The sequence below is a fragment of the Zalophus californianus genome, chromosome 6 (assembly GCF_009762305.2).
Source record: "Zalophus californianus isolate mZalCal1 chromosome 6, mZalCal1.pri.v2, whole genome shotgun sequence".
Lineage (NCBI taxonomy): Eukaryota > Metazoa > Chordata > Mammalia > Carnivora > Otariidae > Zalophus > Zalophus californianus.
The window spans coordinates 35,401,736-35,423,203 of record NC_045600.1 but is presented as its reverse complement, the minus strand read 5'-3'; the positions used below and the strand labels follow the sequence as shown (position 1 = coordinate 35,423,203).

Below are 21,468 nucleotides of genomic sequence, written 5' to 3'. Positions count from 1 at the left end.
GTGAACAGAGGGTGAGGGTAAATACCAGGTAACATAAGGCAAAGGGGCAGCTGTATTAAGCTTGGTTTGTATTTAAATCCTTTAAAGGGTAGGGTAAGTGATTTGGGGAAGTAGATATATTTTGCAGATGAGACTACAGCGGAAGCCAGCAGATGTTAACAAGGGCACCATCTAGAGAAACTGGAAACTCGAGCAGGGGATAAAATGAGATCAAAGTCGGGAGCTGTGGGAGGCCCTACTAGGGGAGGGGAAGGCTTGCAGAGCGGGAACAGTCAGAGGTGACTGGAAATGAGAACTAGAGGGGAAGCTTGCAACTGGACACCAAGTTAGTGGAAGGAAGGAAGGAAGGAAGGAAGGAAGGAAGGAAGGAAGGAAGGAAGGAAGGGAGGGAGGGAGGGAGGGAGGGAGGGAGGGAGGGAGGGAGGGAGGGAGGGAGGGAGGGAGGAAGGAAGGAAGGAAGGAAGGAAGGAAGGAGAGAAAGGAAAAGGCAGAAAGCAAAACAAAATGGCAGTGTAATTTGGTTTAAGTATGCTTCATGACAAAAGGTTGGTGCCTGGATGTGGCTTGGGAGAAGGCACAGGGGACTTCCCTGGGCTACAGGAGATGTCTTTCCCCAGCCTGTCAGGAGAGAATGGAGGGAGTCAGGGAGATCAGCTTTCCATTTCCCAACAAACTTGACCTCATTTTACTAGCTCCCTTAGCTTGAACACACCATCTACCCTAGCAGTTTAAAACTGGCTTCATATTATTGGGTAGAGCAGAAACACACACACACCCCAATCTAATTTAGCATCACTTAAAAATTGGTTAAATAAAGTATGATTCTTCCACACAGTGGAACAATTTTGAATGAAGAAAATCTACAAGTGTGTATGTGTGGAAAGATGACCTTGTGTATTGACGAGTAAAACAATGTAAGTTATTAAATAGTATTCATAGTGTAAATCTTTTTCTGAAAAATAAAGAGCAATCGCATGTTTTATTAATATATGTATTTTTTTAAAGTTGAAAGAATATGCATCGAATTGTAGCGAATGATTATCTAGGGAATAATGAAGGGAGGTGATGAAGAACCTTCATTTTCTATGGTCTGTATTTCTGCAAAATTTTACATTAGTAAAGCTTTGTATTATATTTGTAAATAGGAAAAAAGAAAAATTTAAGTGTCCCTGAAAAGACTGAGTAACTCTCCCTCCTCATCTCAATGACAAAAGGTACAATTGCCAAAAACATAAGTCAGATACTTCCTGCTCATTAAAATACTTCATATGGCTAGAATCTAAGATAATTACAACTATGGCCTGATCCTTGGGCTTCTACCCTTCCCAAAAATAGAGTTTGGAATGCCAGGAGCTGGACTTCCTAGCAAAGAGCCCTCTCATTCATTGGGCAGGAAGGAAATCTCCCAGTGACATGAACCAAGCAAAGAAAGTACATTCACACCCAGCGAGCTTTCAGGAAACAAGATCCTCTCTTATCGCCGTCAACAAGGAGACTCATCTTTCACCAGCTCATTGAATGAGCCCCTTTGTTTCCCCTAAAAGATCATCATATATTCTCTCTCTCCTTCTACAGAAAGTCCAAGTGCCCCAGAATTGGGCACTGAGAGGCCGAGGAGGAGTCCTAATACAAACTTACTTGTCCACATTTTCCAAAGAAACAGGACCTGAGATGGCAGGGCACAGAGAAAAGGGGAGGAGCATGCTGGTGGCTGCAAAAGTGTGAAGGCAAGAATGTTTGCTTTATAACTGCTTCCAAACTTACCTGCCTGTCACATACCTATGTCCCATTAAAAAGGAAGAGAGAAAGGATGGAGCCTGCCTCGGGATGTTGCAGGACAGGTGTGGCAAATCTGCCAGTGTCTTGACAAATATGCACTGATGCATCATCCTCTGTGCCAGGCACTTATTCAAGGCACAGAGAATAGTTAACATAAAATCCCCATCCTTGAGGAGCACAGAGTCACCCTGAGACCCACAGAAGCGTGAGACGCCACCGTGCCACCTATCATGGTGTCTGAATGCGGTAGATAGTGACAACTGTTCATCAGCACACAGGCATGACTGTGCTGATTGGCTCCCCTGCCACCTGATGCTTTCCAGCCTCCCAGAGACTCCCATCAGCCACCAATCCTCTCTTACCCCGTGTTGACTTCTCATGCCAACTTCCGTTCCAAGGGCTCCTCACCTGCTCAGCCCCGAAACCCAGCTCTCCACACACATAAAACTTCCCCTGACCTGTCTCAAACCATCCTTTTCCCATCAAGTTCTCAGACAAGCTCTGAATTCACTGCTTTCTCCTCCTCACCACGGCTTCACTCTAATTCCTGATAATTGAGTTTGACCCTCCACTAAAATTGCTTTCTTGAGGGTCACCTGAATCTCTTACAAGGCTAACAGCCTCCTTTGATCCCTTCCCGTCATCCTTCCCCCACGTTAGATGCTACTGAGCATCCTTTTCTTGCAGCTGGATTCCCATGGCTTTGGATTCTCTTGGTTCTTCACCCACAGTATGTTGTTACATTACAATCATTCTGTAGATCCTCTACCTCCAACCATACCCTCAATGTAGGATTCCCCAAAGTTAAAGTTTGTTCTCTTCCCTCATGCCATCCTCTCTCCTTTCTGCGGGGAGTGAGGCTGTCAGATCGACAACCCCCCCAGGCCCAGCCCCTCCCGGGCTCCCCATCAGCTACAGTAGCACCACTGACCCCTCCCGCTTGACCTGGTCAACACTGAGCTCCTTCTTTGTACCCCCTCCCCACCCTGAGTTGCTCCTTCTTTTAAGACTTAAATCTCAGTAAATTAGCAACCACCAGCCTCCCAGATGCCTGAGCTGGAAAACTGTAAGTCATATTCAACAGCTCTCTTCCCCCCACTTCAATGCCACTGGGCACAATGCACCTACAAGTGGATTTTAAGGACCTTCAAAATGCTTTAAGACTTGAAAAAAAAATGGTGCCAATTAAGGCTATAAAATCAAAATTAAGAATAATTCCCAAATCCCTTCAAATACTTTTGATGGCAAAAACATTATACTGAACATGAGATACTGATACTTTTAATATGTTTGGTCCTTTATGTGGTAGGGTCCATGAAAAATGACAATGGGTCAGTCCTACCTCAGACAGAAAGTCTAGATACTCTGACTTCTCTGAATCGCTTGGATTAACCTCCTCCCTTCCATTTCCACTGCCCTGGTATAGACCTTCTTGAGCCTTTCATTGTATTTTGGCAGGATATCCTAAAACACACCTGACAGCACATCATTCCCCTATTCAAAATTTTGATAGTGCCCCCAGGACCTGACCTATAAACTATAAGCTCTTTCTATGGCACTCAAGGCCTGCTACAACCTACCTCCAACCTACCTCTTGATCCTCTCCACCACTATATACTCCCATTCGTCTTCTGCTGCAGCCACACCAGATTCCTATCCCACATGCCCTATTTGCCCCACGGGATGCCCTCTTCCCAACTTGGCCAGTGAAAAACATCCTTGTCTCAAGGATCAGTTCACGTGGCTGCTCCTCTGTGAACGCTGCCTTCCCAGGATCCCTGGCTCAGACCAGTTTGAGCTTCCCAGAGGCCCTGAAGCAGTGTGCAGCCCCACGGGGCACCTGCCTCACTCTGCCTTGCCCTACACTCAGTCTCATGTGTGTGTCCCCACTGCGAAACCATAAGCCTCGCAAGAGCAGAGAGCTGTGTTGTAGTCAGTCTCCTGTGACCTGGCCACACAGCCCAGCACAAAGCAGACAACGATGCCTCCCGGAGAGCGGCCAACTCTTGCCCCTCCTCCCCACATCACTCTGTTTTTGCTCCGCCACTCCTTGGCCCTCCGCGTCATTGCTGTATATGGAGTGGACACTCAGCCAGGTCTAAACCAACACACTTCGGAAGCTATGAAAAATCCTGAGCTTCAAACCCACCATGACCATTCTTCCTCGTGTCCTAGATTCCAGACAGTGAGAAAAAGACTCTGGGGTCAAGGGGCTTCAAATCTGAAGTCTGGCACTTAATTGACCATGTGACCCTTAAGCAAAGGTAGCTTAACTAGCTTCAACCTCCTCACCGGTACAAAGGAAAGCACATCTAACTCAGTGGACTGTTGGCAGAATGAAATGAGTTAAGGCGTTTGAAGTCCCCGGCATGGCAACCAGTATCTGACAGGCACCTGTAAGTAAGTAGCAGCAGGAACCAGAAGCCGGGTCTCAGGCTTCACAAACCATGTGACCTAGTCAGCAGTCATTCCCCTTCCTGGATATTCACATAAAATAGAGATCCTTACATCAGCATTATGAATTCAGGACACAAACTTCATGGTGCTGCTTATACATCCTAAAGTCATCATGGAGAAATAGCAGCATATCTTAGGCTACTCGAGATGATCAAGAGATCATCTTGATCTCAGGAAAGAGATCAATCTCTATGTCCCGATGTAGAAAAACACCCAAAGTGTTTCATTATTAAGTGAAAAGGGCAAGTTGCAGTACGGAATGAAATATAACCTCCCGTAACATACGTACCTCTATGTATGTATGTCTGTGTGTGCCTAGAGAATCTCTAGAAGGATACATGAGAAATTGTTAACAGTGGTTACCTCTAGTAATGCGTCTAGGAATGCCATTTACACTCTTCTGTACTGTTTGAATAATTTTTACCATGAGTATACATTCATGTTAAAATTATTTAAAACCAGTTTTTAAAATCTGCTGGAGAAGGAGGAGGAGAAGGAAGGGAGAGGCAGGGAGGGAAGAAGGACTGGGCCATGGACCCAGAGACCTAGGCTCCGTTAGAGTCTCATGTTAACTAACTTCCCAGCCTCGGGCAAATCACCTCCCCTCTGCAGACCTCCCTTATTGGTAAAATAGGGGCGTTGAACCAGGAACTCTTCGGAGAAGATTTCTAGGTTATTAGATGATGTCTGCAAGGTCCTCTGAGTACATTTTACTCATAGAACATCTCTGTCTGAGATGTTTTGATGCTTTAAGCATCAGGTTTTAACAAAGGAAAACACACAAACGATTTCGTTTTGACCTCCTTCACATTTCAATGAGAAAGCATTTCCACCATTTTACAGGCAGAGAAACCAAGTATATACTGTAATGATCATTTACTGACCAAATCCACTGCTCAGTAGACTCTGCTGTTTGCCAAGAATTATGAAGCCAGGAGTTTTATAGCTCCCAGTTCATTCGTGCCTCTTCTGCAGAGCAGAGGGGGCACAAGGCTTATGCAAAACAAGCAGAAGCCACTCTGCTGGTGAGATGTAAAAGTGACTTCCTCTGGGTCAGAGCATAAACAAAGCTCACTCCCAGTACACTAAGGAAGTAAGTTTTGAACCCCTGGGACGGACTCCACACCCCTCCCCCACCTGGACCGGCAGCTTCACCTTGAAGATGCATTTCACTGCAGTCATTTTCTGAGAGTTTTCTGGGTCAGAAGCAGGGACAGCGGCTAAACCGAGGCTGCTGATGGAGTTGCTACATTGAGGGCACGGTACTGAGTTACCTGCTCTACCACGCACCCACCCAGCTCATCTAGCAACCCGCCTGGAGAGTATTTTTCCAGTCTCCTGGGCAAAGTGACTTCACACAGCTTTGAATGCAAACAATCTCATTTGTCCTCACAGGTATGGGTCTCCGTCTTGCAGAGGGCACTGACTTCCTCCTCCAGGGCAGCTCACTTTGGTTCTACTATAGAATCTCACTCTCTGTGCCTGTAAACACCTTCCATTCTTCTGATAACTTCACACTGTGAGGGACCCTCCTGCCTGATGTTTGGGCAACAAGATTTCTCAATGGCTGCAGAAAGCACATACAGAATGCACATAGCACCTTGCAAAGAGAGGCAGAGACTGACCCACCGACCCTACAAGCAGTAGCCTAGATTTGGAATGTGCAAAACCAGGACCCAAGCACGGCTAAAATACTCCAAAGTAAACCATCCCCCAAAATGAAAAGGATGGTTCATTCAAAAAGTGTGCAGCTGGGCTACTAACTAGTAGTCAGCCTGCTGGTAACCTTTGCTATGGCACCTAGTAATCCGTGAGACAGGATAATGATCACCAGCATCTGTGCCATCCTAGAGCTTCTAGAAGCTATTTGTTGACCCCACTCTTGCTGTCACCTCTGGGTCAAGTTTCCTCACTGTTGCCTACCTACCACTGGCTTCACTGTGCCCCTTAGAACTCACTAAGGCCTTCAGTTGTCCTGGTTGAGCCCCTTCCTTTATCTCTCTACCTTCAGGTCCCCTGCACAAGGCCTAACTTTGTCCTCTGCCCTTCTTTATCCTGGACACATCTTCCTAAGACCTTCTGAAGGCCTTCCATTCATCAGTTCATCTCAGACCCACCTAAATATTTATAAAAGCCTAGCAGCTCCACTCACTGCCTTTGGAAGCTAAAACCCACCTCCTATCAATCGCTGGGCACAGAACACAGTAGAAGAAGTGAGCAGTTGGACTGTAGTGGGAGTGTGTCCATGACAGAGAGTTTTGTTAAAAGAAACAAAAATGCTCTCAAAGGCCTGAGCAAGCAGTATTCTGGTGAGTCTGTCCATTGGTGAAACTCACTTTTTGTCTGGGTAAGGCAAAAATGAGGGCAGAACAAACCAACTAATAGTGCTGTAATATTTTACAAGGTAGTTTCTACTCTGACATACCTTAATGACAACAAACAAAAAAGGTTATGTGCACCCAGAAAAAAAAAAAAAAAAAAACACCAAACCTCTATATGGGAACTTCTGGTCTCTTTTCTGAAATGTTTTTCTTAACTCTTCACCATTATAAAACAAATCTTGTGTATATCAGTCTGAAACACCCACTCAAAGAGCCTTTCATAGCTGCTTTCTGAGGGTCAGACTCAAACATTTGCTGAAAAATGAGGTGGGAGTGACTGGATTCTGGATGAATAACTAAATTTTTCTAGCAATAGACATATTCTGATGATGTAAGTTAAAAAATCAGCTGTTACTTCTGCGTCCGATAAATGGAAAGCAACTGTAGAATACAGAGGTGGGAAGACAGCCTCCACGCAGGTCTAAAACATTTCTCTTCACTCCTTACCCCTATGCCATCAACACTGAGCGTCGTCTGTGAACCCTTCTTCATAATCTGTTATGTGGATCACCATTTCGGGGATTATTTTCAGTGGCGAACATTCTTGAAACTTGCCCTGTCACTCAATTCAATCCGCATTTCTTGAGCACCGACGTGAGCCAGAGGCTCTTAGGCACCAGTGTGCATATAGGCGCCAGACAAATGTCCCTTCTTCAAGGAACCCATAATCTAGAAAAGCGTCAGACCTGTACACAACCCAACCAGGGTGCGATGTGAAAAGTGACAACTTGAGGGCTCACACGAGTGAGTGGATGTCTTGGTGCGTTAGGGAACAAGGGGAAGCATCAGAGGGGTACCGTTTGAGTGGGGCCTTAAAAGATGCATGAGAGTTCACAGCTACAGAAAGGGAGAAAGACACTGCAGGCCTAGAAAACAGAGAAGTCAAGTCATGGAAGTGAAAACGCACCCTGAGCTGACACAGTCACAAGCATCCGATGTAAAGTAAATAGGAAGGGAATGAAGCCAGAAGGGATGTTGGAACAGACCTCCTGCCTGTTTAAACTTTATTTTGGGGCAATGGGGAACCATTGAGGTTTTAAAGCAGTGGAATGACTCACAATCATGTTTTTAAAAATAATTCTGAGGTCAGGGTGTAAGATGGGATACAGAGAGACTGAAGGCCAATTATTCAAACATGAGACAGTGAAAATTGAAAGGAAGAAACCAGTTTGAAAATTTTGGAGGAAAAATGAACCGGCAGCCAACTAGATGCACAAGTGTGAAACGAAGAAAACCCAAAAAAGTTGATGACGCTCGTACTTGGGACAATGGCAACCCAACAGGAACCTAGCTACGAAAACAGGGAGAAGAGCAGGTTTGGGGGGCGGGGAACTGAGAGGTCCTATAGCTACATAGGGAGTTTGACACATCTTGTTACAACCAAATGAAGGCAGAGATTGGGGCTAGAGATGAGGATTTAGACACACGGGCAACCCCAGCAATGAAAAGCTGGTAGAGAAGAAGGAACAAAAAAGAAAGAAAAGAGAAGGCAAGAAAGAAAGAGAAAGCAAGCCAGCCTGCGGTTTAAGCAAACTGGGAGTAGAAGAAGGAGAGAGCCTGGATCCCAGGAGCCAAGGGAGGGCTTACGTTCAAAGCAAGAGTGGTTAACAAAGTCCAATATTGCAGAGAACTTGGTACCTGGGTCCGGAAGAAGGCTACCTCATTTGACAGTATCAGACCTCTTTTGAGGCAATTTTAGCAGAGCTGTGGAGAGCTGTCTTATGGCTGGGTATATTGTACAGTACTAATTAGCATCTTCATCCTCAGTTGTCAAAGAACTATGTTGGAAATAGGATTCAGAACATTATTTATTAAAAGCTAATAGGGGGATTCAAGCCTATTAGGTTAAATCATTGCAAATATAAAGCAACATATAAAGGTATACAACTAATTACCTCTTTAATTTCAGGACATTAAAGATGCAAGATAAAAGAAAAAAAGAAACTCTTAGAATTAAGAGCCATGGAATATTGACCTCCCCCTCAATATGGTGGGTACAGTGATTCTAAGCAAGCACTCTAGAATAAATACATTAGGGCTCAAGTTCAGCTTTGATCTCAGTGTATAATTCTGGGTAAATAAACTTCTTTAAGCCTGATATTTTTCCTCTGTCATATTAGGATAACAACAGAAATGACAAACACATATAAAAGCTCTCAGCATATCTCTCTCTGAGAGACTTATAAATGTTGACTTCTTATAACTCATTATAATAATATTAATTTCCACTATACATATATATATATATATCTCAACCATATATAATTTCAAACATTCACTTGTTAATTTTTTAATCAATACTATTTTGGGGACTGTGTACCAAGCATGACTCTAGGTGCTGGGAATGAAAAAAAAAAAGAGACCTAGCTCTCCATCACAAGAAGCACAGTCTAATGATGTAGAAGGCAAGTTGACAATTTCAAGACAAGATGATCCATCCTCTGAGAAAGGAGCAAGAAAGGTACTGCAAAAACCATGCAGGAGAAAGGGTCCTGTGCTACTCCAGGACCTGGGAGGGAGAGGGGTTGTCAGGCAAGGCCACGAAGAGGAGACAACACTTTAGGCATTACAAGGAACTCTGCAAAGACATTTTTAAGGATAATAATAAATATTAAGGTGCCATCACACACACACAAATCCCTGAAAAAAAATGTTAGAGAAAGAGGAAGCTCTTTGCCCAAGGGCAAACAGCAAGAGAAAAGGAGTTGGAAGCAACCCAGACTCTTGTCATCCAGCTCAAGGAGATATTTTGGTTGAAATACATCATCACATAATATTTACACCTTTCCCCACCTGAGTTTGGGTTACAAGTTTTACAAAGCAAATTAAACATCTCCTGCCTGTCCTCTAAAAGTCTACAATTTTAAAACAGGCAAACTAGTATGTGGACAAATGCAAGCACTTTGATGAAAAACTATCCCCCAAAGACAGTGTTCTCAAATAAACAATTCTCAAGTTCAGTTTGGTTCCAAAGGTGAGGATGTTAATAAATTTTGCCCTTCCCTTCGGGGAACCAGGGAGAAATATTAAAATGGCATGGTTTGGTTCCTCAAAAAATTAAAAACAGAATTACCATATGATCCAGCAATAAACTGGAGACTATAGTTCTGGGTATATACCCAGAAAAAGTGAAAGCAGAGTATCAAAGAGATATTTGTATATCCATGTTCATAGCACCATTTTTCATAATAGCCAAAGGATGGAAGTGACTCAGGTAGATGGATGAATGGATGAATAAAATGTGAAAAATACATACAATGGAATATTATTCAGCCTTAAAAGGGAAATTCTGACATGTGCTGCAACATGGATGAATCCTGAAAACATTATGCTGGCTGAAATAAGCCAGACACAAAAGGACAAATACTGTATGATTCCATTTATATGAGGTACCTAGAGTAGTCAAATTCATAGAGACCGAAAGTGACATGGTGATTGCCAGGTGCTGGGGTGATGAGGGGAGTTATGTTTAATGGGTACAGAGTTTGAGTTTTAGAAGATGACAAAAGTTCTAGAGATGGATGGTGATGGTGGCTACACAACAATGTACCTGTACTTATCCCACTGAACCAAATACTTAAAGCTAGTTAAAATGGTACATTTTGTTATACATTTTTTAAAAATCACATGGTTGCCTTGTCCATTAAATAACTATACTTTGTCATTTAGGAGCAAACGAAACACCTTGTTTCTGACATTGAGATGCAGTGCCATCTGAAGAAGGGACAAGGGTATGAGACCAGGCCCCTTAGAAAGTTCTACATCTAAAGGAGCAGAGTCCATTTACCATTTTCTGGGAATGGACCCCTATGTAACCCCACTAAGGAGATGACTTTGTTGGCAGCCATCATTTGAGATTTTTTACTTAATATAATCCCTGTGCATCGGCACCACCTTGTTAGGGGATGACTGTCAAAGCACACATTCCAAAAATTACTAGTTGAACTTCTATGTGAAAAAGCATTATGCAGGGCTTTATGTAAGACCTGTGACTGTAAATCATAAATCAGTTCTGGCCTTTAAGAGAACAAGTGGAGCAAGTAATAGACAGACATAAGTTAGATAATAATAATAGTAATAAATGAAGTCTATGATTATGTAACTAGACCTTTAACAAATCTGTAGAAGGGAGAGATCACTAGGGGCTGGAATGTTCCAGGAAGACTGATGGAAACCTCTCCAAATCTGGGAGAAATGTTCAGGACTGAACGAGTAGAAGCAGACAAACCTGGCTCAAATAAAAGGTCTGTGATGGGAATTGGTAAGAGATAAAGATAGAAAAAGAGATTGGAGCTAGATTACAATGGCTCTTAAAAGTCAACATTGTAAGTTTGGATTTCCACCTCTACCACTGGAGGTTTTTGAGAAGGGGTATTACAGGACAAACACAGGGTGCAGGATGGCTTGGAAGGAGACCCCTAATTGACAGAAAGCTGGACTCCAGGCCTAAGGGCTACTAAGTCACAAAAATGAAAACAAACATGTGCTTTTAGTAGGTTAAAGCTAGGACTTTAAAATATGGCCAAACGCTTACATATGCAATGAATTTTTCTTGAAGGATATGCAGGAAACTGTTGACATTGGTAACTTCCTAGGAGTAGAACTGGAGGTAGGGAAAGGAAGACTCTTACTTTTCATCGTATACCCTTGTACAATGTGGATACACTTCTTAATCATGCACATGAATTCATTTTATAATTTAAAATAATTTTTTTTAAATATGGCAACCAGGAAGTGTTAGAAGATGTTTAGGCTGTAAAGAACACATTCAAAACATTTCTATTTATAAAGTGAAATATATTTCAATCCTGTTTGTATTATATCTTAATCTCTATCACATAGTAGAGATGTTGTAAGAATACCCAAAAAGTAACAGTACAAAGTACACAGAACTAACTGCACATCTAAGGCTCTACTTCAAGACAAACAGATATCCTGAGTCACTCACCATAAAACACCTTCTTTCGGGTGTATTTCAATGAAAAGTCTGCCTGAATCTAAACCTATTCCAAATAAACTCCTTGATAACACCAAAAACAAAAAAGAATAGCCCACAGTACACTGGACAAGATATATCCCTTCTCGGTAAATGGCTTTTTCATTCTTAAAGTTGCTCAGGCCAAAACCAATGGAGTCATCCGTGACTTATTCTTTTTCTCTTCTCCTCTATCCCCAAATCCCACGAGCTCTGTCTCCACCTCTATCCAGATGCCAGCTGCATTTCCCACCGCACCACCATCGTGCTGGTCCATCCTCTCTAACCCAGCCCCACTAGAGTAGCTTTCATCTTACTCCCTGTTATCCACTCTTGTTCCCTACAGTCAGTCTTCCACAGGACAGCCGGAAAGGTCTTCCTAATATACAAATCTGAACACATCACTCCTCTGACCACAACTTCCGGTGGCTTCCTGTTGCACGGCTAAAACCCAAAGACTTGCATGGCTGCAAAGCCTGCATGATCCAGACCCCATTTCCTCTCTAATGTCACGTCCTGCGCTCACCCCTTGTCCCTCCTCTTCAGTCAGGCTGGCTTCCTGCCCATTCCTTGGACATAGCGGTGACCCCACTTCAGGGCCCTCACCCTCGATCTAAATCTCTTCCCCCAAACACACGCATTCCCCTCCCTCACTTGGTTTGGCTCCCTGCTCAAATGAAACCTCATCAGAGAGGCCTTTCCCCACCATCCTACCTCAAATAGTAGAATCACCTCTCTTTCTCTTCACACTGCTTTTCCTTTACAACAAATTATAATATATAGTCTTCTGTTTGTTGATTTTATTGTTTATTCCTGTCTCACCCAACGAGTATGGATACTCCATGACATTGAACTTTTTTTTTTTTTCCATTTTCACTCCTCTATCCCCTGGACCTAGAATACGTCTGGCAAATAAATGAAAGCTTAATAAATATTGGTTGAAGATTGTACAAATCTTCAAAAAAAACAATTGATTTTTTTTGAAGATTTGTACAAATCTTCAAATCAAATCAGAACACCTAAGATACTGGACAAAAAGAGGTTTTCAAAGTCCAAAATGAGGCATAAGCATAATAATGCCCAGTAAATTTGGGGTAAAGGAATGAAAAAGCCAACACATCAATTGACAGGTATGTAAACCTATCATTTATCTACAGCATACTGGGAATCCACACGCACGCTTGATGTTAATTCATACTTTGGGACATCATCTGCGTACAGGCTGGAGGGCTGCTCTTGAGGTTTTGCACTTAAATAGTAAATACTGCAACAAGTTTCCTCCTCCCTCTCTCCAACGAACTGAGACTGATAGTTCTGAAGAAAGAAAGCAATCACTGTCTCAACCAGAAGGCCCAGAATATTCAATTACTCCATTGAGGAGAAGATCTGGACAAAGCCCCAGCCTTGGAACTAGGAAATTGGGTCGAAGTCAGGTTCTGTGATACTACGAGAGGGAGCTTGGGCAAAACACTGTTTGCTTCTAATCCATAAAGCTTCCTCACGTGGTCGCTAAAATCAGATGACGCATACACACAGGCATCCTGGAAGCCGAGTGACCATATCTCATCTGTGTGACGTCGTCCTGTGCTAATCTCCAGTTTACCTGCCCTTGCCTGCCACCGGTGAGCTTTGTCTAAGCAAGGATCTGATCTGGTCCCTCCCCTGCTCAAAAATCTTTACAGATTTTCAACTTGAACCTCCAGTGGTTCAAGCTTCTTCACAAACTGAACCCAAACCACCTTTCCAGTCACATTTTGGCCCATTCCTGGGCTGTGCCCTACATTCCAGCCACACAGAATTGCTCCGCATTCCCTAATTTCATCGCCCTTTATTGCACATCTGTGTGGGCAATGTGCCTAAGGCCCTCCCCCATCCTCCCTTCTTCTGTTAGAGAAACCCTAGGCACTCTCCAACCTGAATCAGACTCTTCCTCCCGTGGGCTTTCTCTCAGGCACCCTTTTGAATCACTGCTTGTTTGCAAGACTCTTTCCCCACCAGACCAGCAGGTCTCCATCTGATCCTTTTTCATGTCCTCAGCATAGAACGGTGTAATGCACGTAGATGTTCAATGCTTGCTCTCAACATTTCTCAGATGGCTCTCTCAGGCCTTTCCAGCTCTTTCTCTGACTTATGGCTTGGAAGCACTATTAGGAAGGGGCTTCTCTTACTTTTCTACTCCTGAGGAAATATGCTGGAAGATGCCACTGACTGACCACTCCTAGGGGCTTCTGGAAACAGGCCGGAACTAAGCAGAGGGACAGAATGAAGCTAGGGACCTCTCTCCAGGCCTCATAAGTTATATCTTTAAAGTGCACTTTGTTTTATTGGAATTGCTATGAATTCTCAAATGAGGCACACCCTAATACAAATGGAAATGATTTTCAACTTATCCATTTTCAGGATTATTCAAGTTTCTGTTCTTCTTCACGATGGTGGAAACTCCTGGATTGACTATAATTCAAAGCAATTATTGTTCTTTAGCTGCCAAGGTGCCCTGTTATTCTTTTCATAACTATCCTGGATGATCTGAGCCCAGTCCAATGCAAAGTCTTTTTTCTTTTCTAGCTCTGTACCTTTCATTTGCTAAATTTACAGCATTCACATGAAAGGAAGAAAGGAAGCCCCACTTTTGCCCCCATTGGGAACATGATATATGGGTTTTAATTGCCCTTGTAATTATACCCTTGTCCAGCTCTGCACAGGTACGGTGTAGAAATTAAACGTGATAGCAAAGCCTGAGAAGGCCTCACAGAGGTAGGAAGATGCCGGCTTTGTAAGATTTCCTGCCCCCAGGAGAAGGAAAGAGAAAAATGAAAGGTGGTTTGGGAATGTCATAAACTAGCCAGCAATCTCCACTGAGGAAGCATTTTCTGTCTATGACCACCTCTAAAACTGTGTGAGCTGTAAGGCTGGGGATCCCCTGGTGGTTTGATATTCAGCTAAGGCTGGCTGAAAATGGCAGAACTTGGATTGCTTGGCTGCGAATTAAGAAATAAGCACAGTAACAAAGGGAAACATGCTGTGACATTTTCTAAATATTTACCAAGGGGAGTTGACAATTTAGTGGCTGCAGCCAGATCTGACAGTGAATTCTGCCTGCCTCCTATGCCTTCCCTCGATCACCATCTCCATCTCCAAAACCAGGTGACCTTCACCTCTTGGGGTTGGCAGAAACAAGCAGCTTCTTTGTGAAAACCCGGCAAATGCTACATGGTGATTCGGGCACACGGATCACGGCATTTATCCCTCCTCCCAGATCTCTTATCTGAAGTAGAGGAGTAACCAAAGAGCTATCTATAAAAACAACAATACAAACTACTTCTAAGATAAAATACTTCTTTGTACAGCAATTTCTGGCTAGTAATATCCGTATGGTTTCAGAACCCAATATCCATGAACAGTCCCTGCCAGTCCTCATCATAAAAGCAAATTTCTCTTCAGCCCACACATTTGCATTTCTGATCCTCCCAGGTCAATTGGTAAACATCAATCTGCAGGTCTGAGGTTATAAAAAAAAAAAAGCATTACGGATAATGAAGAAATGTACTTTATGTCACTTTAAACCTCCTGCTGGTCATGTTTCCTACACTTTCAAGTCTTACACAGAGAGTATAATTTTGCCTTTGCTTTTAAAATCTGAAATAACATACTTCAAGAGCAATTTGGTGAGTGGGTTTAGATTAAAACAGGTATCTGACAGTCCCAATGATTCCCCAAAGTCCTTTCTTTCCCCACTGCCCCAGAAATGCTACATAATTATTTATCTTAAGTCAAGACAGTAATATGCAAACCTATTGTATAAAAAAAATGCATACATCTCTATGTCTAACAAGCAATGGGAAAGTTATGGAACAGTTTAGAGTTTAATGCTCACTGACGTCTTCTCACCTGTCTCCAAAACCTGGTTTTTTTTTAAGATTGTACTAAGATTAAACTACATCCTCTTGCAAATCTCCCTCAAAGGAAAGAAAACTTCAATGGTTTGGTTAGGCAGAACTTCAGGAGATAAACCCAATATTGGTCTTGAGAGAGAGAAAGGAATGAAACGAGCAAGAATGATAAGAAACATGGAAGGCACGTACCATGTCTGCACAGAGATGACCAGGTAAACTGCACTTAGGTCTCCCCTTTAGGCAAGCAGCCACACAAACAGAAGCTGGACTCAGTGACCTCTAAGGTCCCTTCCCACTCTAATAGCGTTTGCCTCATGAATTTTTTATAGTCATCCTCTGTCCTATCACACTGTCCCCATGCATCATCAAGCCCTCCTGGCCACTTCCACGACTGAAAGGAAAATCTGTTTTAAAAAAAAAAATCCATGCTTTGACTATTGCCAAAATTATAGTTCTGTCCTTGAAACAATGACCTGAACATAATGGGCCAGGCTAAACACCTCTGAGCAAAGAAGTGCTCAATACCATCTTCAGGCAATATTTTTTAAAGCTTCTCTGATATATGCAGAATTATAACCCAAGGTCTTGGGAGTGAAAGACTGTGAAGCTAATAGACCACCCTACAACCAAATCTTTGCAACTTGTACTCTTCTATTCCCTGCCAAATGTCTAACCTTAAAAAGCAGGTAGGAACCTAACAGCTGAGTTTGAATCCAGGCCCCCACCTCTCATCAGCTGTATGATGTGAAGCAAATTATTTAATTTCCTTGAGCCTGTTTCCTGACTTGTAAAATGCTGGTTATAGGAACAACATTGCAGAGTTACTGTGACAATAGGATTAAAAACAACAACAACAAAAAAGCACCTCTGAGCATTCATTTGTTTGTTCTCTCATTCATTCAACAAAGATTGAGTGTCCACAACCAGTCAAGCACCAGTACATAAAAGATGGGAAAAAAGTGAAAGCTATTATTACTTTTATTTACCCAAATAGTCTGTTTCCAGAATTGTGGCAGAACCATCCAATTTTGACTTTAGTTCAAAACTTTCATGACTAAAATCGTCATTTGTAGTTTATCAGATATGATCCCACATGGGAGTGCACCTACCGCCTTACCTTTACACACCCCAAAGCTAGTCACCTAGCAGGTGTTCGGCCAGAGGACACCTTCAGAACGCTTGGAAGCAGCAACAAGCAGAGCAAAAGGTGGTATCCCAGCTCTCAGCTGGATAAGCCACTCAGGAAAACTCGATATGCCTGCACTACAAGACACGTCCTGGATGCCTTGGAGTTTTTGGGTGCTTTCAATTCCACGATCGGACTCTGAGTCTTCCGAGAATTTAGGATTAACAGCTCTGGCTCATCCCTGGTCTTTGTGACTGGGCCACTGATAAAGCTAAGAGCAACAGCGAAGGGGTCTAAAAGCTATGTTTTCATAATGTAGGGTTTATCGTTTTCAGCTGTGCTTTACTCCAGAGTTTGATAAAGTTCTGTATAAGTGATCCACCTCTGAGGAGTCATTTGGTTTCAAGGCTGTAGGCTCTTTTTCAGTGTGAGCCCAACATTCCTTTTCCTAACTAGCCCAAAGCCTCCAGGCAAGTACAAACCTAGCTGTATGGGGTGTTGGGCATTCAGTACACTTAACATTTTGCACTTACAAAAAAACAGTTTTCAAAGACTTTCTGGAACCCAGGGCTCCTAGCAGAAGAGTCAAAGTCTGACCCTGGAATAAGAAATAACCTGCCCTGGGTCATAGGGTGGTCAAAGAGGGAATTCTAGAATAAAATTCAGAGCCATCTGTGAAGCTAAGGATAGGTTAGTGGGCAGTAGAGAGATGCCTAAAAATTTTGATTTGCAGACTCCTCTCATTCAGGAACCACCTGAATCATTTTCCCTAGAAACTGCAGTATAGACCAGGGCTACCTCAAGGCTCTGCATTTTGCATTGCTACCTCCTACTTGGAGGCGAAGGCCTAAGGTCTTCACAGAAGTTACAGGTACAAAAATACTGTCACTGGGGCGCCTGGGTGGCTCAGTCATTAAGTGTCTGCCTCCGGCTCAGGTCATGATCCCAGGGTCCTGGGATCGAGCCCCGCCCGCATTGGGCTACCTGCTCGGCGGGAAGCCTGCTTCTCTCTCTCCCACTCCCCCTGCTTGTGTTCTCTCTCTGGCTGTCTCTCTCTGTCAAATAAATAAATAAAATCTTAAAAAAAAAATACTGTCACTATCTCCCCCCACCCCCAATCTGATGCATCAAATTTTTTCTAAAAAGTGGATTTTCATTTCCCTTCAGCCAGTTTAGAGCGTTATTATCAACTCCTGGCGCCTCTAATTGCTCACTGAAAACAGTGGTTTGGATATTAATAGGTTATAAATCAAGGCCCGACCTGGGGCTCGTTGTCACGGAAACTGTACTCAAGCTCACAGCGACTTGGCCACCCTCGGGAAGTCTGGATGAGTTGGTGGGAGCTGGGGATGGTTTTAAAGCTCCTGCTGTTTCTCCCACTTTCTGCTATTTCTCAGAGCCAGGTTGTTGGAGAAAGAGGAACTGGTGAGGCAGGTGAGAGTAGAGTGGACCGTAGCAGCTTGGAGCACTCTTTGGGAGGGGAGGGCAGGAGATCCTTGGAGTATGCCTCGGGCATTCTGATCTTTCCTCCTCGGGTCTGCACCCGGCCACTCTCTCCGCGTCGCTCCCAGCGTCCGGGGATCAGGCCCCCTTCGCTGACCGGTCCTGTCCTCCCTGCCTGGGCTGCCCGGGGAGCGCGCGGACAAGTTCCCCAGAAGAAAATCTGAGCGGCTCCGGGCTGAGAAGCCCGGCGGCAGGAGGCAGAGAGGGCAGGTCCGACAGGCAGGAGGCAGAATCCCCTTTGCCCCCAAGCCGGGGTCCTGGAGGAGGTGGCCCGGGACTTGAACACGCACCGCCCCCCGCCGCCCCCGCCCTCCCAGAACCCCGGGGCGACGCTCCAGGATCCGGCTCTCCAAAGCAAAGCGCCCGACTCGCCAAGTGTCTCCGAAGCCCACGCGGATTCCCGCGCCCCAGGATGTTCGCTGCCGCAGCCGCCAGGGCCTCCCGGGCCCCACGCCCCGCACCCAGGGCCGAACCCCCACCCGGCCCCCTGGGCTACGCGCGTCACGAGCCCCCTGGGCCCAGCGCCTCCTCTGCGCTCCCGCCGCGCGCCCCAGCCTCGCGCATCGGCACCCGCACCCAGCCCCCGCCGGCCGCTGGGCCCTCCCGGGACTCACCTGCGCTGGGGCTGTAGCGGCGGCCCCCCCGAGCCCAGGGGCGGCGGCGCAGGGGGAAGAGGGCAGCACGGGGCTCCTAGCACAGCGGCCGCCGGGCGCCTGGTGCTGCCGAGCCGCGGACCCGCCCAGAGATATAAATAACATTATCTGAGGAGGGACATTCCTGCCGGGGGACATCGCTGCTGCCGGGACCAGATAGTCCCGCGGCGGGGGCGGGGAGGCGGGGCCGCAGCCTCCCGCAGCGCCAGGCCCAGCCCTCGCCTTCCCCACCCACTCCCGCACCTGCCAATCAGCCTCCGCGTTGGGGGGCACCTGCCAGGCCTCCGCCCCGGCTCCCGCGGCGGGCCTCCGCCTCCTGGCTGGCCGCCTGGGCCCGGGACGCCAGAAGCTCGAGCCGCCCGCAGCGCCCCCATCGTCGTTCACCTCCCCTAACCGCGCGCTACCGCAAGCTCCCTGCGGCGGGAAAAGGGTTTCACTCCGCAGCTCGGGCCTAATTCGTGCGCCCTGAGCACCGAGCCTGGCCACGAAAATGAGCCCTCCAGCCTTTCCCGCCCCGCGTCCCCACTGTGTACTCTCCGGTTTTTAAAATATATTAAAACACACGCTTAGACCATAGGGTGGGCGAGGCGGGCGCCCTCGGCCCTGCGCCCCCGCTGCGGCGGGTTTGGGAAAGAGGATTGTTCCCCGGGGCTGGTGTGTTAGAAAGCACGCTCCGGGGCGGACTTCACTTGGCAGGCAGTGTGAACAGACGCTGGGAGGCCCCCGCCCCCAGCCCACGGGCTCAGCGTCTCTGTTTCTGTCTGCAAACCTGGTGTGGTCGGGGAGACCCGGCACTGCTGACCTGGCGCAGCCCACAGTCCCAGGGCGCTCGCATATTGCAAGGATTGTAATCAACAGGCAAACTGCCACACCAGCCCACCTGCACCTCCTGTCCGGCCCCGCTTTCCAGGCGAGCAGGGGCTTCCTCACTGCAAGCCTGGATGGGGTGGCATGCAGTAGGCCAGAGAAAACACTAGAACCTATGGTGCCAAAGAGGAAAGACAAGGCATCTCTGAGTCACCCGAGAGAGATTCATAGAAGAAAATGGGCAGCTTGCAAGGCTGTCCATTTTCTTGACTTAAGATACAGGTTATTGTTCAATGACACTTAGTGGTACGCTTCACTGTTGCCTTCATCTCCTTTCTCCATTGGTCGTTTCCGGGACGGTGTCTCACCCAGGAATCAGCCCAGGTGATCTCAGGTATTATGGATGACGGTGGAGATTAAAAGCACAAAGATGTAGAAAAGAGTTGCAACTTTGATACCGCCGGTATTCTTAACAACGGAACAGTCTTACTCCTGAGTTATTTGCTTCCTATAATTATGCTGTTTTCCAGAATTCACCAGGAAAAGGGTGTTTAATTGCCAGATGTGCTTGCTTCATTTATATATTGAACAGATGCAAAGATATTTCACTTCCTGCTGCAGCCACACTTCTTGAGAGTGGGCATTTAGACACTGAGATGTGCTAAGTGGGGCAAACTCCACAGATATTACAAAGCCACAGAACTCTCCACCCCACCCCACCCCAGATGTCTGGGTCCTTATTAACCTCAATTTCTCAAGAGACACTAGTAATATAAGATGATAGCAGAATATTCGTGGTCATCCATTAGATTAGCAATGATGCCCGCTCTTCTGATAACATTTAAGAATCCATTTGTTTATTACTAAGTTAGATACAGAAAGATCATTCCCATTTAAAAAATCATTTAAGAACCAAATTCTGGCAAGGGAAACAAGAAAAACAGGCCAGCTTCAAAAGCTGAGTATATATCTCAAGCAGAAATCCTTGCTCTGTTTTTGAAAGGAAAAAATGGTGAGAAATTATTTGTTTTTTAAAAGCCTTGTGTGAATAAACTTACTAAATAAATTCATGATTCCTGAGGATTGCAGCTCTGCAGCTACATAATTGTATACTACATGAAACAGATAATTCCTTAGCTATAGGTCTGTGGCACCGAACTGAAAAGTTGAACACATATTTCTTTGTAGCCTTAGAATTTATCATTTTCAACCATGAAAAGAAAAATTAATATGATAAAAGTACAAAATCAGCGGACAGATTACCCTAGGATTTTACAAACCAGCTCAGCTGCTTTAGTTATCTCCACTTTAGCTGAAAGCTAAATAATTCAATACAACCTCATTTGCTACAGAGCCTGTTATCCTGACAGCATCCCCAAATGCTTTACAGCTAATAGAGTTACAGTGAAATGATAAATCAGAACTGAGGGAGAGGGGAAGTTTAGAAGTACACAGGGAAAGGGCATTGTCAAAGAAGGAGGGGGAAAAAATAGCAAATCCCAGAGAGTGGGAATGAGAAATTAGGGAGAGGTAAGAAGGAAAAGCTGAATATATGGGTTCACAATCAAGGTCATTGTTGTGGGCAACAGGGATTAATTCTGCAGGAATTTTCTGAGAAGAGTATGTAATGCCTCCTGAACTGTCTAAAGGGTGGGAGATTGGCCCTCATTATCTTTGGTCCAGGGACAGCACCTCCTTTACCCCCATCCATGTTGACACTTCACATTTCCAAGCTACCCAGCAAGCTCCCAGTAGGTAGTCTGCTGTGCTGGGACCAGAAGGGAAGGGGTGCATTTGAGACTAGATCCTGTCAGTCAGTAAATCAGAAAGCGAGAGGAAGCACTCACAGAATGGCCTACCCAGCTCCAGCTAATATCAATAGGTGAGGACAAGA

The 21,468-nt window shown here is 45.1% G+C and overlaps 1 protein-coding gene across 4 annotated transcripts in view; it reads right to left on the bottom strand.

Annotated features, from left to right (window-relative positions):
- Positions 1-19,070, bottom strand: part of SPTB (spectrin beta, erythrocytic) — a 120,390-nt gene extending 101,320 nt beyond the window's left edge. For 3 of the 4 annotated variants that reach the window (XM_027568864.2, XM_027568869.2, XM_027568868.2), the window contains exon 1: positions 18,729-18,945. The gene's annotated coding sequence lies outside the window, so the exon portion shown is untranslated. Of the gene's footprint in view, positions 1-18,728; positions 18,946-19,010 lie in introns of those variants that run through there. The other variant, XM_027568865.2, reaches the window with a different exon arrangement.
- Between the last annotated feature and the right edge of the window lie 2,398 nt (positions 19,071-21,468).